The sequence below is a fragment of the Lepidothrix coronata genome, unplaced genomic scaffold, assembly GCF_001604755.1.
Source record: "Lepidothrix coronata isolate B3197 unplaced genomic scaffold, Lepidothrix_coronata-1.0 Scaffold61, whole genome shotgun sequence".
Lineage (NCBI taxonomy): Eukaryota > Metazoa > Chordata > Aves > Passeriformes > Pipridae > Lepidothrix > Lepidothrix coronata.
The window spans coordinates 2,092,032-2,110,756 of record NW_016690241.1 but is presented as its reverse complement, the minus strand read 5'-3'; the positions used below and the strand labels follow the sequence as shown (position 1 = coordinate 2,110,756).

Sequence of the window (18,725 nt, the reverse complement as noted above, 5' to 3'; positions counted from 1 at the left end):
CAATTTAAGACTTCTTAAATATGCTGGAGTTGTTTCTATTTGAGAATAGCAAAATATGTGATTCCTTCTTTCATATCACCATTTATTCTCAGTTGCAGTTTGAAGCAACAATCATGTTGGAGCCTTTGGTTTCCTACATGGGGCTGCAGACCAACACCTTATTTTCTACATCTTGGGTTGTTAAACAGTTGTAGTTGAACATGTGTTCCAAACCAGAGAAATGTTGACCTGAAATGTCACAAGGATAGGACTTTATAATAATTTACTCTATAAAGGACTGAAGAAGTAGAGTAAAATCCATGTGGTCAGGTCATTTTTACTTTATTTTTGTCTGTGGGAGGAAATGCACCGTTACTGAACTATTTTATGGCATAATACCATGACCATATGGTCATGATTAATGCATAAGTGTGCTTAATTAAAAATTTGACAGTCCTTTTTTTTTTCTTTCCTCTTTTTGTTCTCCTCATTGTTAACTAAGAGGAATGAAATCTTAATCTACACTATTATTTTCCTTGACAGTTACAGAAAGTGATAACCTTTGGGAGACCAAGTAGCTCCCAAGAGTCCTTGTAGAAGCATGTTGTTCTATATAAAAAGTCTTCTGCAGAGCCTGCAGCATCTTCTGCATACAGTTGTCATTATAAAAAAAAATCTCGGTGCGTAGCCAATGCTTGAAATTCAGCAAAGGTTTACTAAGCTTTCTTTGAATCATTTTACAGAAGTGTGCAGAGGCTACCAAATGTAAAAGTTAAAATGAATGCTTATTTTCAACATGTTACTGAAAAACATTCAGTTCTGTGTTCAGATGATTAGTTCATTTCTCTACCAAGAAACATTGTTGGCACTGATCCAGAAAGGGAGCTTTGATTGAATTTATAAAGATCACTGAGTAGGTTCTCCTCCTATGCTGACTGGCTTTCTTTGCATCAGGTAACTATGTTGTCCCTCTGACTTTTTTGCTTTCTCCCTTCCAGCTGCTACTAGACTGCTGCAAATAAGTAGCTGTGTAGTTCCTGTTCTCACGAAGTTTTTTCTGAATATCTTCCTACAAAGTTATGCTATTTTGTTGTTCCAGGTTTTAAAGGATTTAGCTGCCAGTAGGAGTTACCTGTTTCACAGTAGTGCTTTTTCTGATGCAAGCCATACGTGTAGGCACTGACTTAGAGAAAACAGAGTTTTTGACTGTTGATGTTTTTGACCCTCAGCACAGACTAGTACACTCTGAGGAGGGAATTACGTAAAGCATTGCCATAAAACAAGGATAATTTTTCCCCCCTCTTGGTGAGGGTGAATCCTCAAATCAGTGTGAAAGGGGGAAGTTCAGAAATAAATTAACAAAATCGTTTTGCTGCTGGAGGGAAAGTGTGACACAATGCTATGCTGATGGTAACCAGAACTCAAGGAATATAACAGTCATAAAAAAAATCCGAGTTCTTCTGGGTGAGACTGTATGTGTTGGGTGGTAGAAGGGTGGATGGTAGTACTTCAGTTTGCTGCATCAGGCAATTTTATGTTTCAAACTGATCTTGGGTATGAATTTAATCAAATTTTTGAATGAAGGTTAACTTAAAGATGTCTTCACAAGGACATTTTGAAAAACAGTTTCTGCCAGATCTGGATTTGTTTTCATTGTGGGCTTTCTTTTTCCAAAGAAATCTGCTCTAGTAGCAGTCTTGGAGTCTGTGTTTGTGTGGCATGGCATATCTCCAAAGGCTTGGAAATTTGTTTTTGAAGAGTGGTGATGTAGCTATTTCTTTATTCTTGTTGCATACAAAATCAACCATCTTTGTTCTGCGCATTCTAACATATTCATTCCATGAAATAGATACAGCCCTCAGTATTTTTCCTTGAAACTTGCCTTGCCTTTGTGACATTGTCAATTGCTTGGCTTGAAGGACTGGATTTCAAACCCATTTACTTAGTATTTACTGAGAGGGATATAAAAATTAACACTTCTGCTTTTCACATCTGGCATTTGTCCATAGCAGGTACTGATGACAAGAGTACAGTATGTGAGCTGCAGAGAAATATGATCTATTGGTGCCGATTATCAACACATATGTATGGGTAGAAATTACCACAATACAGAAACCCCCTCAAATTCAGCCTTTGAAGCTGTATATCAACAGCTAGATTCAGAAGTTGAAACATTATAATAAGTAGATGAGAGTGGTTTCTGGATTTTAAAATTTTAACTTTTTTGGCTGTAAGCAATACTGTTGTACTTTGATGAAGCCAGTATTTGTCTGATGTAAGAAAAAAGAAATCCATTTGTTGGCTTTTTTAACAGCAATATACAGAAATTCTTGTCTGCCATTGCTCCCTTTAACCATATGACTGCTCTTAAAGGGTTTTTTGTCAGTCTAGTGTGGTTTTCCAATGGAAAGGTCAAGTTTTTCAAGCAGTCTTCCTTTCACATTACCATAGTAGTAGTATCGTTATACTGTTGAGTAGCTTGTTTTCCCATTAGGAAGCAAGTCTTATGAAGTACTGTGTGGCCACTTATCTGTTAAATCAGTGAATAAGTGGTCTCAATTTCTTCAGAAAGTAAATAAACTGACATAATTATTTTGTTAAGGGCCAGATTTTAAATATGCCCAATTCACTGTAATAACCGATAGACTAATTCAGTATTGGCCACTTCTGTAGAATGCACATCTGCTAGCCTCCGACCATGGGTGGAATGGTCCTTGTCTTGAAGTTTTGGAAAATGGGACACTTGATTTTCAAGCTGTCACAGACTCCAAAGGCAGTCATTCTGGAAAAAATGTTTCAAACCCCAAAGCTTTCTAATTCTGCACAAACTTTCATGGAAGCTTTTTATAAAGGAGAAAAAGCAGGTTTTCCTTTTTGTGTTTTGGGATTTAATTTCTCAGGAACTGCATGTATTGAGGGGAGTGGAATTCTTGTGTTGAACACAGAATTGGTGCTCCTATATTTAATAAATTAATGGTTATCATAGTTTTAACTGTTACTTTTTTTTAGAAGAGCTTTTTAATTTTTGACAACTTTTAAGAGACTGAGAGTTTTGACTTTATTTAAATTGCTCTTTACTCAATGTTCTCCTTTAAGCAGTAAGAACTGTTATTTGTCAGTGTGTGATATGTCTGAATGAAGTTTTTCATTTGAGTGCCCTTATCCAGTCCCCAGTATTGTTATTCCCCTAAATCTCCTTCCTCTCCTATTTGAGGTAGATTGAATTTGTTTCTTTTTAGCAAATTTTTAGCTATAAATCTTTGTGGCTTTTCCTGTAGAGAAGGAAGAACATAAGGAGATGAGTGTGAAGAGCAGTGTCACTGAATTAAAAAGGAAGTCTGGTATTGGACTTTAGCTAATTTTCCTAGTGTGTCTTGCTCAGACAGCTGTGCATGACAGTATGTTTTTTCAGGCAGCTATGAAGATGTCTTCTTTGAGGGGTGGGAGTATGACAGTGTTGTAGACAAAATACTTAGCAGCACAGGGTAGAAAGGAGACTCTGGAAGCAAGAAGAATGTTTGGCTATTTGTTTTCAAGTCAAGTGTATGACTATAGCACTTCATTCATCTGTGCTCAGTGTGGTGGGTTAACCTTAACTGGCCACAGGGTGCCTACCAAGCTGCTCTATCACTCCACTCCCTGTCTTCATTAGGATGGGGAGAAAATATAATGAATAGTTTGTGAGTTAAGGACACTTGAGATAAGATCACCGAACAATTACTGTCATTGGCAAAACAAATTCAACTTAAGGAAATTAATTTATTGCTGGTTAACAGATTAGGATAGTGAGAAATGAGAACAAAAACAAAAACCATTTTTCTCCACCCCTCCCTTCTTTTCAGGCTCAACTTCATTCCTGACTCTTCTGCCTCCTCCCTTCATTTTGTCATATAAAAGTACTGTAAAACTCAATTATTTTTTATTTTTCTGCTTGTTCAACTCTTTAAGTGAGTAGAAACTCATGGCATAACTTAATGTGGAAAGGTAGTAAGGAAGGGAGTGAACAATTCCAGTCCATAGTTTGTAGGCACATTTACAGTGTAGTAAAATGTGCCAGCTTGTCTTAAACACAGGAATTATGACTGAGGATAAGAGGCTTTTGTATCATTAATAGCATGACCATGGACCTCGAACAATTTTATACATTTTTGTTGCAGATGCTATCATCATGTGTTAAAACATGTAGATTGCTGAATAAAACAGCAGTAATTATCAGTGTGTGTGTAGAATCTAAACAGGTGTGTTCACTGCCACACTTTGAGGAAATAGAAGTTCACAGGATATAAACCATTGATATAAACCAGTTACTAGTCTTGGTAGAGGTCCCGTAAACGTGTTTGAGGCCTGTCATGTAATAACTGGATTGTTAGACAACATGCAAGAGAATGTGGTGATTGGCTGTATCTACCTTGCCACACTGCTAAAGTTTGCTTGCCTTACAGTATGTGTCACTAACACCTGGGGTGTTTTCAAAGAATTTTGAGCCAGTGCCCTTTATTTTTGTCTATAAATTCTGGTAAGACGGTGCATTGTTTAGAAGCAAAGCAGTAGTGATGAGGAAACAATTTTCTGCTTACCTTGAGAATGTCAGTCTAACTAAAAGCAGTCTAGCTCAGGTGTGAGACTTGGCTTTTGCAGAAGCCCTCTTTTAATCAGCTTATTAACATTAATAGGTGTATGAGATCTCAATTACTGTGTATCAATACTTACTTAGCAGGAATAGATAATTTACTGGGCAATACTACTGAGTACTTTACTAGAGAGTCTGATAGACTCAGCTGTTATGCAACCCATAAAGGAAAGAGGAAGGAAAGCAGAATTGAGGAAGGGAGCAGGATAGAAGTTCAAAAAAACCCATTAGGATTGAAGAAGGGCAGAAGAAAAAAATATGAAAGGATATATACCAAAGGGTATCAACACAGCACAGTAGGAACAGTTGCTCTGCTTTAGGAGAAAATAGTTGGCAGAGCAGAGGGAGTGGGCACTGTAGAGCTGAAGGAGCAGATGGGTCTTAGCAAAAAGAGGGTAGATCATAGACTGAATTTAAGCATATTATTTTTGATCTTGTGCCTTTAAAGTGACAGTGAGTAGACTAAACACCTGTTCTTTATCATCACTTTTTAGGAAATGTAAATAAGCCTGAATGTTAATCTAAAACTTCACCTCAGCTTACTTGTAAAATATTTGCTGGTGTGTTTGTTCCCTTCGGCATGCTGAATTACTGTTGTGGATGCAGCTGGTGTGAGCCACATCTATTACTTCATTGTTAATGTTTTCAACCAGCTGTAATCTGTTTACTGAATGCTTAATTTCATAGAATTGTAAATTGTTTAGGTTGGAAAAGACCTTTAAGATCATTGAGTCAAACCTTTAACCCAGCATTGCCAAATCTCCCACAAAACTATGTCCTGAGCATCACCATCACAACTACACATCTTTAAAATACCTCAATGACTAACAAATTCCCTGAATGTAGCCCTTGCATGTCATCAATGATGTTTTTTTCTTCATGTGGATGTTTTTTCATCAGCCATCAGGGCATGCATGAGTATAAGCCTTACAAATTTACATGAAGAAACAAGTATGGCCTGTTCTATTTGATATTTGTTTGTGTCTTCAGAAATTCCTAGCACTAAATTGTAATGCTAGATTCTATGAAATTAGAACCCTGAGGTTTCTATAAGGTACTGCTAGTATTAGGCTGCACAACTTGAAGTGGCAATTTTTCTAATCATTCTTGATTACATCTTCATTTCTTGCATGCCAGAGGTAATTAAATGTTGACTAATTGTAGTGCTTTAGATTTTTGCTGACAAAAAACTACTTTAGAAAGTGCAAATTCCTATTCTAGTTGTGGTTCTCTTCTTCAAGACTATATTTTAACACACAAAAATATCCCTTGGAGACTGTCTAAGCAAAAATGAAAACAATCTGAATCACAGTGTAATTGGCCTCCTTGAACTACAGTAAGATGTAGAATTAGCTGACTTGAAATAGTGGTACTTATTGTGTGCATCTTTCTAAAAGAATAGTGGTTCTTATACCTGCCAGTCACTTCCATGCTTCTTTTGCTGAAGTCCAGGATATCAAAGGGTTGTGTTTTCTACAGGGTACTTACTGAGTAATTGAATTCCAGTGATAGAAAATTCAGTTTGGTTTCACAAAGCAGCGTACAAATCTGTGCTGCACAAAGCTGAAATATGGAGCAGCCACAAATGAGCTCCCTAGTTGTGAGTTAGCAAGGCGACATTGCAGTTCATTGTAGCAAACAGCTACCTATGGAAATTATAGGAATCTGAAAGATGTCCTCAAACACTAATCTAGAAGAGGTTGAAGTTCTGATGATGCTCTTCAGCGTTTTAGATTGTAAGACTTGCTTTTTGGTATGCCAACTGGCATAACTAGTTGTATATCTGAAATGAGTCTATAGAGGGGTAGAGGGTAAAAGTTGACACCACTCTTGTCAGTACACTTTTCTAATGTTCTGTTTGTCAACTTGGCACAGGTTTTCAAGAGTTAAGATATAAATTGTTGAAGATGCACCTCTATTTCTTGTAAACTCCAAGGAAGTTTTATGGAAATTCAGTCAATATCTCATAGTATTTCTATAACAATTTTTAAAAAAGTATCACGTACAGTCTTGCAGATTTTAAGTACTTCTTTACTTGCTGTGAATATATAGGGTTATAATTTTAGATAAGGCAAAATATTCTTGGCACTTCTTGCAATCATACTTCTTTAGTTGACTCAGAAAATAGAGATTATACTGATTTCATGGCAGAGTGACCACAGAAAAATAATTTTTAGTACTGAAGCAGATCTTGGTTCTGGCTTTTTAGTTTTGCTATAAGGCACACTCACAACCAATTGTTAAAATAAAACTTTACTTATCTAGCCTTCCTAGTGTGTTAGAAGAGTATTGATTGTTCTTGAAATTGATTTAGAGGTGCAGTTTGCTGCATGCCTCTGTGATGACTATATAAAATCTCTGGGCCTGTTCCGGATGTGGGGGTTTTCTAGTGTTTGTATTATAAACAGCCTTCTGACTGGGCTATGGGCCCTGCTGTGTGTACTGCCCAGGAAATGGGCACTGCTAATATGACCTCTGAAGCTTTACTACAACCCCCCACACCTTGCAACTTGTGAGCAGTCATTTAAATGCAACTTTTAATGGCCCTTTATTAGACATAGAAAGCATCTTGCTGGGAGGATGAATGCTTCTAATGTTCCTTAACAGCTTGCTTTTAAAATCATATCAATAACATTTTCTTTGTCTAATATTCTATTAGATTAGTTTTTCATGAGAGGTTGTATCTTGTTTCTGCAGCTTCAGAACTGCACTTTGTCTTCAGTTAACAATCAGTAGAGCCAGTCGCATACAGATCTGCTGCTTTCTCAAAGTGGTTTTGATGATTAAAACTTGATATCTGTCACTGAAGTAAAACTGTGTTTTCCCCTCCACACTAATCTCCCTTGAGTGATGAGCTTTTGAAACTTGACTGTCAGTTAAAACAAGAGTTGGGGCCTGATAGTCTGGGTGGAACATGCAGCTGAGGCATTTTGGATGAGACCCCAGAACTTGGTGATTTTTAACTGGAAGTTTAAAATTGATGCAGTGTACTGTAATTTGTCTTTCCATTAATATTCCAGCCATTTCTATTCTACTTTCTTGTCTTCCATGGTATCTTAACTCATCTCCTTAGCCACTTCATCCATTCCTCTCTGCTCTTTTACTGCAGGAAAACGCTTGGTAGATATATATAGACCACTCTTCCCTTGATTGATAGGTTATGTTACACAGCACATTGGGTATACAAGCATCTGTGTTCAGTCAGTTTCCTGATCACTGCCTCCCGAACTCCAGTGAATCTTTCACGGTTCTTAATGTTTCTGAAGAGTCTGTTAGTAATCATAGTACTAAACAGAGGTTTAGCGGTTCTGATCCTGGACTGTTGTTCTGTGAAGAAATGGGTTTTATTGTTACGTTCTACCTGCTGAGGCTCCGAAGAGCTGCCCAGTCACCCCAGTTTCTCTAGCCTCTAGTAGCAAGTGTAGCATCCAACTGAGCTTCTGCTCCATTTGAACAGTGGAAGTTAATGTTTTCTTCAGGGGTGCTGCAAAAATGTTTCTAATTTAAAGCTGTCACTTTGTTTTTATAACTGTTGTGCAAATAGAGTTAGTTGCCAGGTTTTTGTAGGTTGCATAGTTTCTCAGATAATTATTGGAAAGATGCCATTATTAGTTAAGTTCATATTTCTGTAGTGTTTGGGAAAGTTTTGAGCAAGAATATCAGGATTTCAACAGGGATGCTTCACTGTCAGTTTGCTTTCTATTAACTCCTGAAAGATTGTCTTTAGGGAAGGACAACTCTAATGTCTGACAATCATGAAGGAAGTTGAGAGATGTCCTGAGACTCTCTGCCTTCATTTGAGGTGATACTCCTGTTACTAGTGGTTTGTTGCTATTTTAGAAGGAAGTTTAGAGAAGATACCATCTGATCTAGACAGTAGCCCTAGCTGAAAATTACTCTAAAATAGATATGCTTACCCATTTATATTGATGTTGCTAAAGGCTTGTTCTGTACCTTCTAAATTTCTTTGAAGAGTAAGGTCTGTAGGAAGAAAATTTCTAGAGTTATTTGAAGTTCCTTGATAATAATAGAAGGAGGAAAATGGTCAGCAGTGCAAATCAATATGAAAAATCAGCAGAAATTTAAATATTTTTTTTCTTTCCACGTGATCTTTGCTTTGGCTAAAATTCAGTAATTACATAATCTCTTGTCTGTCCTGCTTAGTTTGTCTGAGTACTTGAAAATTCCACAGAAATTACATACCTGCCACAGATAATTAAATACCAAAATGCAAATGCTGGTAATACTTGGTATTTCTTGTCTTGGTTCCCTATGTTGTTAACCTTTCATACTTTATTTCCCACAAATTATATGCAGGTCTTCCTGATCACAACTTTGTGTGAACATACTTGTTTTTGCACTAGCATGGATGCCAGTTCCAAGATACTCTAAAGAAGTTAAGGGTTTTTTTTTTAAGGTTGTTACCTGTATAATTATGGTTTTGAAAGTGAATTTGGATAAGATGAATAATAAAAGATGTGAGTTTTAATGACCCTCAAATTATCTGGATGGATTAAAAACTTTCAAAAATCAGATGTGTGAGAAACATGAGCGTATTCCTACTGTATAAGTAGTGTTCAGCAGTTTCTAAGCAGACCCTGGATATTTAACACACAGTTTGACAGTTCAGGTTATCAGAGAAAAAGATGCACACAGACTATCAGTTCAGTGAGGGGAGAAATTACTTCTTCCTTTACTATTCAGTGAAGAAAAATGTTTTCTGCTCCTTCGTATGAAGTTGCACTACTTTTAAGAGTTTGTTCTTTACTTCACGTATGTCTTCTGCTAAGGTGTGGCAATTCGTGGTTGATGTCCTTTGACAAATCTGAGACTAAAAGAATTTCATGTTTTACCCTTTGTTCTCTCACTTAAAACCAAAATGTAGGGAAAACTTCGAGGGCACAGAGCACTGTTGCATCCAGCCCTTTTTCAGATTGGCTTTTAAATTTTCAGTTGAGCAAGACTTTACTTGGAAAAACTGTTATATCTCATTTCTTGCTGTTCTTTTATTGCAAGTTGTTAGGTTAACGATATCTTTTGAAGTTTGTATCTTCTGAGGCTGTGAAGTCTGCAGTGGTTTGGATTCCTGGTTATGAAAACATTTGTTCAGAGCACGACTGATAAATTAAGACAAAGCTTCCTTCCTTAGTTTAAACAGGAAAGGAGCAGGGTTGCTTTTGAAGACTCGGGAGGGCTAGGTTAGCTGGTGTAAAATGTCTCTCAGGGAATTCTAGTTAGCTTCTTGCAAAGATATTTCTTGAAATGCACATGGAGAAGGAAATACCCTTTCAATTGCAACTTTCCTCTCTCATGACTGCAGGAGAAAAAAAATTGTATGCCAGGAGCTTATTTTTGATCTGTATTGAAACCCTTGACAAGGATTGTAATATTCCAATGGCTCGTGGAAGCTTCTTTGTAGAAGCATGATAATTATATATTTAAGGTATTTTGTACCTTTTTAGATACTGGATGTCTTAAATGCCTTTCTGGAGCTAAAACAGTTTATTAAACTGCACAGCATTTTTGGACTGGACATCTATGTCTAACTTCAGTATGCATGCTTATAAATATCCATGGTTAATTTGCACAGTATTTTTACTGAGATTGTGACTTCCAAGAATCGATGGTATTGTCTCATTTTTTTTTTCTTCTGTTCCTCATAGTCATGATGATTTTGAATTACTCTGAAGGCACCAGAGAGAGAGAGATGAGTTTTTCCCCAAGCAACTCTGCTGAACTGAAAGTTATTAGAAATGTCATACTACTAATCTCCAATATTGCTTTAGCAATTAGGTGGCTCTTAAGTACTCAAAATCCCTTTACCAATTAATGATGACAGACTTTTAGCTATATACATCTCTGATAGGAGTTTTATGTGAAAGATCTGCTTTTACGTGATGAATTACTTCCAATCTACTTGCAGAATAGGGTTTGAAATGCCTTTATGTAAAAGTTTTGTCTTAAACTTATACAAATAGGCCTAATATATGGGGTACTTGAGAGAGATGTGTATATATTTTTCTTTTCTTCCTCAAACTGTCAAGATATCTTAGCTTTTTTGGCACTGATGAAGATAATTCACTGATTTTGTTTGTGTGCGTGTTTGTGTAACTATAAACCCAAGTTGCTTTGATTTCCTCCCCACCCCCCAAATTATTACCAGTATCAACTTAATTATTTTAAAGTGGAAGAATTGTTTAACTCTACTTTTACTTCTGCCTTCTGCTTGAGTGATTTCTCTTCATCAAGAGCCCAGCTGTGGCATATTTCTAAAGCTTTATTCCTTAGGCATTTTTATTACTTCATCTGTTTTGTTCTGTGGTACAGTTAGACAAATGGTTAATCTTTTCAAACTTCTCACTGAATCTCTGTCAAAAAAAGTTTGATTAGGACTCTCAGTTTTGTATGGATAAACTGTTGGTGGGGAGGGAAGGAAGGTAGAGGATTGGGGAGGATTGCTTGTTTAAGGTGAGAAGAAAATGTCTCAATTGACTTCTGGTTAACTATTTTGTCTACACTTGTGTAATGTTGAAGAGATTCTTAACTGACTTTTTAATTTTGTCTTTCTCTTTTCTGGGGACCTGCCTGCTATCTTGACTGTGTCCAAGTTCTCTCTTTTCTTGAAATCACTATCCTTACAAGAAATGCTATAGCTTTAAATCAAGCTACCTGAAAATGACAGTAACCCTTTCTGCCTTGTCAAATCATTGGTTATTGCAGAGGACTAATAGTTGTGTGAAATGGTGACTTTCCTCTTCTAAAAGTACTGTACAGCTGTTGGAGTACTAAATAAAGTATTGTAATGCAAATTTTATCTTCCTTTAAATTTGCAGAAACTCAATTCTCAATTCTGTAGAGTTTTGATCAAAGTTGACTTCAGAAAAGTCATCCTTAGAGTAATTGGGAAATTCCTTTTGTTGTCAGCATGAACTAATTAGTATCACATTGTTTGGCTTTTACTGATTGCTAAGTGAAATCAGATTAGATTTCACATCTCTTTGTTTCCAAAATAATAGTTTTGGGTGTTTGACAAATGGGCTTGCCTTTGTTATCACACACTCATTCTGGGATAGTTTCCCCATTAAAAAGTGAAAATAAGGCTGCTTATGAATCTAACAAGAAGATTAGTGAAGTAGCTTTGTATTTCAGTATTTGAAGAAGCTAGGGGCTGGTTATGTCCCTGGGTGCCTTAGACTCGGTAGTTGCGCAAGTTAAGAAAGATTAAATATTTCTTCCATTACTGTGACACTTTACTGCTTGTTTGAGGTAAGCCCATAGCCCTGTGCAAGAGCCCATGCTGTACAGTGCAAGAGGGATGGCAAAACTGGCTGTTAGTCTTTCTTCTGCTTTTTATGCCATTTAGTTAGATACTCACCTGTGTGCCAAAAAGTGATTCTCTAGGTCGTGTAGTGCGGGGAAGTGAAGGGTTGCCTGGTTTTGAGGCATGTTTATCCAGTTACACTGACTGCAATTAAGGAAGGATTTTTTCTAACAAGTCATCTATTGCTGGTATGGCTGAGGAGCTGATCAGAGATGAGGCTGAAGTTGTCTTAGTCATGAATGGCCTCACGAAAGTGTGACTAGATGCACAGCCAACACAGGTGGGACAAGCATGTCCGGGCACTTTGGTTTTTCAAACAGTTAAATGCCATCAAAACTGCACATAATTGACTTGGGCAGGCTAAGTGTAGCAGTGGAGCAAAAGCTGATGCTCCTTGTGACTACAATAAATTAATGGTAGAAAATATGGCTAAAGAAGAGCAATGTACCCCCCTGTGCTTGCTGCTTTTAAAGATGATTTTAAGGAATAATTGGTTATCAGTTACTCTCTCCCCTAGACTCATATGAATCCACAGAATAATGGCTTCCTGGCAGAGCAGACAGTTGAGCTGGCAGCTCTGAGCAGGCAGGTGTTGCCAACTCCTGCATGGTGCAGAGCATGGCCCGTGGCCAAGCAGTGAGCCATGAACTCTGGGGATAGTTGTTCTGCGGGTCATTGTGGAGGCACTGAAGTGAATTCTGCCCAAAACACAACCTTTTGAATTAAGAGGAAAACTACCATTCACTCAAGTTTTTGTGCTGGCAGATTGGTCTAACAATTTAATTCAGCTCTTGTTCTTCAGTTAGTGCATAGAACTATGTTGCAGTACATGGCCGTAATGCCTTCATTCTGAAGTCTTAACTTTCTCTTACAAAAAAATGATGTCCGGAATAGCTGTTCTTCATTAAAAAAATCTAGAAAAACTGAATATAATAAAGTGTGTGTGTAGAGACTTCAATGTTGGAAACATTTTATGAAGAAGTGCTTAAATCCCTAATGCAGTATTGAGAAAGTGGATGGTCCAGAATGGAAAACTGCATGGAAGAGTGAGCTGCTGCTGCATATTTGACTGTTCTGTAATATTTTATTACTTTTATCTTTTAGATAGTTGGAATATGTCTACAGTATGCATTCCTCCAAGGGTTTAAAACCAAAAGTTGAAAATCCTTTTCTTTATAGTCACCCTCTTAAGATGGTAGGCAATGTTACTAGGTAATATTTTAATGTATTAAATTAGAAAATTCTGACAGATTTGCCAAGTTATTCTTCAATCATCTGTAAAGCATAATTGTCTTAGCAAACAATACCTTAATTGGTAGACCAAGACATATATCTAGTGTACTTCTAATTAATCTTAGTTTAAACAGAGTCTTATTCAGAATAGGACTGCTGTCAACCCACAGATAAGCATTCACTCAGAAACTTTAGGGTTAGCATGTTTCTTGCACTTTCCTTATCTGATTTTGATAAAGCGCTTTTTCTTCTTGTTTACCTCTGTATAAATCTTATCACTAGTAATTTCTTAAAGATCATTTAAAAGATGAAAATTTGTTTGCTTGGTTGTGAGTCATTGGAAAACTAATACAAGAGCTTGATAAGATCATGAGTAGGAGGAAGAGAAAACCAAGTTTGGCTTTCTTGCACTGCAGTGAAACTTGGCAGCCTGAGGATTCAAGAATTTAATTTCTTTATTAATACATTTCTCAAGATGGATGACATGCGGTATGTTTTTCTAGGGTAAGAGAAGTGTTGACTGCCAGAACAGTTATTTCATTTTCTCTTCTCTCCTTCTTAGATTTTCTTCCTATGAAAGGAATATGTTTCTGTATAGTTTGCTGGTTGTGAAACAAAAAATCTGTTTTTGTTGGCCAGGGACTTCTTATGCTTCTGCTATGATCTTTGCCTTTATCAAGGTGCAATGAGAGACCAATGGAAAAGGAGAAATTTTTTTTTTTCATATTGGTCAGTGTTGCTGTGTAAGGTGCTGTGGAACAATTAAGAATGATTTCTCACAGTCTGTGTTGGCTTCCAGAAGGGTAGGCTTCTGAGGTGAAATCTGTTTTTACTTTTAAATAGAAATTGTGTGATGGAAATCTAGTTTGTTGCTAACAAATTCTTGCTTTGTTACAGAAGTTCACTACTTACTGCTCTTACAAGGAAAGAGACCTGTTTGGAACTTTACCTGTAAGAATCATAGAGTCATAGAGTAGTTTGGGTTGGAAGCGACCTTAAAGATAATCTAGTTCTAACCCCTCTGTCCTGGGCAAGGACACCTCCCACTAGACCGGGTTGCTGAAAGCCTCATCTAAGTTGGCCTAGAGCACTTCCAGGGACGGGGCATCCACAGCTTCTCTGGGCAAGCTGAGTGCTTCATCACCCTCACAGTAAGGAATTTCTTCCTAATATCTCATCTAAACCTACCCCTTCCAGTTTAAAGCCATTCCCCCTCATTCTATCACTACATGGCCTTAAGCAGTAGGCACCAGGAAAATTAAATATGCCATTTTTTCTATTCAAAGTTTTGTACCTTTTAGAAGTGTTAAATATGTACTGTGTTTTGGTTTTGCTCATCCCTTCAGTTCTTACGTGCGTGAAAGCTTTTTTTTTTTTTTTTTTGTTAAATTGCATTCAGAGCAATTTTGGTGTAGAAAATAACACTGTTGAGAAAATATATCCTTTCTTTGGGGTCAGCAGGGATTACAAAAATGCAAGTGAATTTACTACCATAAAATTGAATTTACTTATTTACTTTTTAAAATGTCTTGCACATCCTTTTTCTGGGTCAGCATACTAGATGAAATTTAGTGTTTCTTCCGGTGGCTGGAGACAAAAAAACCCCAAAACCTCACAGGGCACAAACTCTTTTAGTTCTAAGTTCTCTGAGCAGTCAAGGCAGCTGTCCTCATGACCACATTCTCCTTTTGATGGCTCAAACCTGCTACTGTAACTGGGCCCTGTCCTCCCAACACATTATCGAGATATGCTATAACATTTCTGCTGTGGTGTGCACTCAGCATTTCTGGCTCTGCCACATGAGGAGGAGGGATATAGTTGGTCTAGCAGAACACCTTTTGTTGAATATCTGGGTTCCCATGTCAGTACTTGCATGCTCTTGAGCTTCTCAACTTTCACCCAGGTCATAGCTAGCATAGCTGCACAGCTTGGGCTCCAGACTGCGTTGTGATGGTCGCTTGGACATCCCTGAGCCTGCCTTCAGTGGAAAATGAAACTAAAGTTGAAAAGTGGTGCTCTATTGGCACCCAGTAAGAGAGTAATAGATATCTAAATGGAAGGCATGAGAAACAGAGCTTGAAAGTATTCTTTGATAGTTTTGAGTTACTACTAGAAGACCTCTGTGTGTTAAAGCAGAGCTCTCCTTCATTGTCTGTTCTGCAGAGCCCCGATGAAGAACACCTGGACAGACACGATCTTCTGTGTCCACCAGCTCTGCTCCTTTGCCTTTCTCTCGTGTCCTTAGTTTTTGCTAGCTGAGTCAATTGCTATTGGAATGGGCTAATCTTTTGGTGTCATTGTGCATCTGACAAAACCAGGTTTACTTTTCTGTGTATTCAGAACTAAATATCTGAAACTCATTAGAACTAAGCGTTGGGGTTTTTTGGAAGGTTTTTCTGCTGTAACGAAACATTGTCAATGTGCATGTGTAACACATCCTTCCTTCTGTGTGCTGAACCAACGTATAAAGCGGATTAAGAATGCAAACTGCAGAAAGTCTGGTACGAGAGCAAGGAAAACTAATTTTAATCTAGTCCTTCATTGAAAAGCAGACATGTCCAGTTTATCAATGACATGGAGGAGTAAGATGGTATTTTCTTCCAGTAGATCTCTCATTTGAATTCCTGAACCATGATGTATTTCCTGTTTTGTACACTGTATTTTTTTACCCTAGCTGCAGAAATTAATGCTTTTAATGTTTAACTGGCAGTAAAGACACCTTACCTTCAAAAGGTTGTAAGATTTCAGTATAGTTTTAAAAAAGTTGGGAACCCATAAGGTCATACTGAACTTCTCCGAGAAAATCCATTGTCATCAGGAATGCAGTTGCACTTTTAAGGCAATGAAAATGTGAGAACTAAACTAAGTAAAAATAGCCAGTATTTTATTTCATCTCCAAAGGAATGATTTTGTTAAGAGAACTAATATTTACTTTCTGTCATCTGGACTATGTATTATTCATGCCGTTATATAGCTTGTAGATATTCATGATTAAGATTGATTTTGGACTTCTGAGCAGATTTGTTTTTTCTTGATCCTACTGATGCAGAGCTTTAGGTTTCTTTTCATTTGGACAACCATTCCTTATGATCTCTGCTGCCTTCCAAGAGTTTATGGGAGAAATAACCCCAAGATTCTTTTCTTTTCCGTTATTAAAGCTGAATAGGCAGGTTGTTTTTTTTTTTTCCTTAGATATGTTTGTTTGGGTTTTATGAGTAAACAGTATATTATTTTCTCTTTTCCCCTCCTCTTGAGAGTTCCAGAGGAGTCCTTTTGTTCTGAAAAATTTCTTGACTCTACTTCTCTTAGTTCTGCATTTTTTTCCCCTCAAATTCCTTTATCTTTGCTCTCACTACAGAGTTTTCCTGTAATTTAACCTTGATGGATCTAAGTAGATAAAAATGACTAAGTGATTAAAAAATGAGAAGCATTATATTTTGTTCTGAAGAGAGCCCTCTTAATATCATGTCTGAGGACTGATAGATTATGTTCTCCAAATCACTGTTTGTACCTATTCCCCTGCCCCATATACTCACCCTTCTTGATGTGGTCGAGATCCTACTGGTGGTGAAGGTAGGTGCTCCCCAAAATTATCCCTGAGAATTCGATCAAATATGTAAACTGTTTGAGAGATGCTGTATATTTTTTGTTGGGAAGATGGGCAAGGAAGAAAAAGCATGTGAAATAAAAACTATTATGGGGACAGTCTCCCTCTTTTAAATCATTCTGTATAGAAAAGTGGATTAAAAAAAAAAAATCAATAAACTGTTCTAATCCAGACACCTAGCAGAATGCAAGATTATAGTAAAAATCTATTAACATGTAGGAAAACTGGGCTAAAAATATAAATTAAACAGGATATGAAAAATGTGGTACTTAAACATTTTCAAGTTGAATATGAGAAGATAGAGACATACGTTCGTCCGTGTATAAAGGGACAGTAAGAAATACAAAGTGTTGCTTGCTATTCACAAGGCTTAGCGTGGTTGCCAGTGAACTACTTCCAAATACTAAATTCAGTAGACAAGTCTTGAATAATTGTTATGAGACTGTGTATCCTAGGCTTAGAAAGCCTGCTCTGCTTTTTACTTACAGTGGTGTCAAGTGTATCTCATTATTCCATAAATACAATTTTACTATTAATTAAAATACTTTTGAAAAGCAGTGCAGAAGAATATTTGAAATTCTAAAAATTGAATTGCCTTATTTCTCTTCAGTGATGCTGGCAGCAGTGGTTTGTAGTCAGTGGAATAAACTGATGCTTCAGACAGAATCAATATCTTCCATTAAAGTGAAATGTAAACTTCAACGTAGGAGTTTCTCTTAAGTTTATCTTTGCGTCAAGTACGTTGATTTCATAAATGCAAGATCTTCCTGTGTCCAAAAATAATCAATAAATTTGTCTGTGTGCACTACTTCAGGCTTACTTTAACCAAGCAATGAAGCAAGATTATTCTCCAAGTTGTTGTTTGTAGTCATGCATTTAATAAGATGATCCTATTACTGTATCTGAAGCACATTTAGACTAAAAGCCTGATTAAAAAACCATTTACTTATAAAGGTGTTTCTTAAGAGAACCTATATCCCCATTGTAGGTCATGGATTTTAAAAAATATTCAATATACTATTGTTTTTTACCTACTTAAATGTGAATTTAAAATTACGAGTTCCTGCTTATGACTACATATTACAATTATTACTGCTTACTATATTATTGCAATTATGACTACTACTTATTACACTTCAACTATCTCATTTTTAGCAATGGGCCAGTTGTTTTCATCCACTCCAGCCAGAAAAGAAAATTCCTTTGGTAGTAAAAGCAGCTGATACAAGAATAAACACAGTTTTGTGCGACAAGTGTTCCAAACGAATTTATTATATTCGTGTGCCTATGAAGGGAAACTCTTTCTTTAATCAGGGGCATTTCTCTGTGTATAAGAAAGTTTAGGTACTACCTCTGTATGATCTCAGCATTATTTATAAATATGTCACATTGCAACAAATGATTGGCACTGGATACATGTAGCTGATAGTGGGGTTTTAAGTGTTTTGTCTGAACTGCTGGTGATAAAGGGGTCATAAGCATAAGAGACTGTAAAATTGGTGGTTGCTGTGTGTGGCTTTGAAACAGTAGCAGAAAATATATAAGCAGTGTTTAACACTGTTTTAGAACCAAGTATGACCATCTGACATTGTAATATATAGATTTTTCAGCAACTCCTTTTTTTAAATACCAACAGTTAAAAATGTTCGGTGAAAGGGTCGGAACAGGTTTTGATGTTAAGTTGAGGAAATAGAGTTGGTGGCTTTCAGAAGCCATGTAAGAAACAAACTGCTGTAACTTGCTCCTGTTTGTATTGCAGCTTGATTCAGTGGCGCCTGATCAGTTTGAGCATCAGAGAATTCAACTCTGGTTTTAAGGAATGATGAATCCTTTCAGAGGAAAGGAGTTGTGAGTGCATGGCTGGAGAATTTAAAACGTGTCTCCCCATCCTTTCCCTTTTTAAATCATTTGTGAATGTTCCTTTTAGTGCTTGTGTGAATTTAGGGGGTTTTATC

At 36.8% G+C, this 18,725-nt stretch overlaps 1 protein-coding gene across 2 annotated transcripts in view; it reads left to right on the top strand.

Moving 5' to 3' along the window:
- Positions 1-18,725, top strand: part of GALNT2 (polypeptide N-acetylgalactosaminyltransferase 2) — a 124,893-nt gene that overhangs the window by 16,371 nt on the left and 89,797 nt on the right. The gene's annotated exons all lie outside the window — the stretch shown is intronic.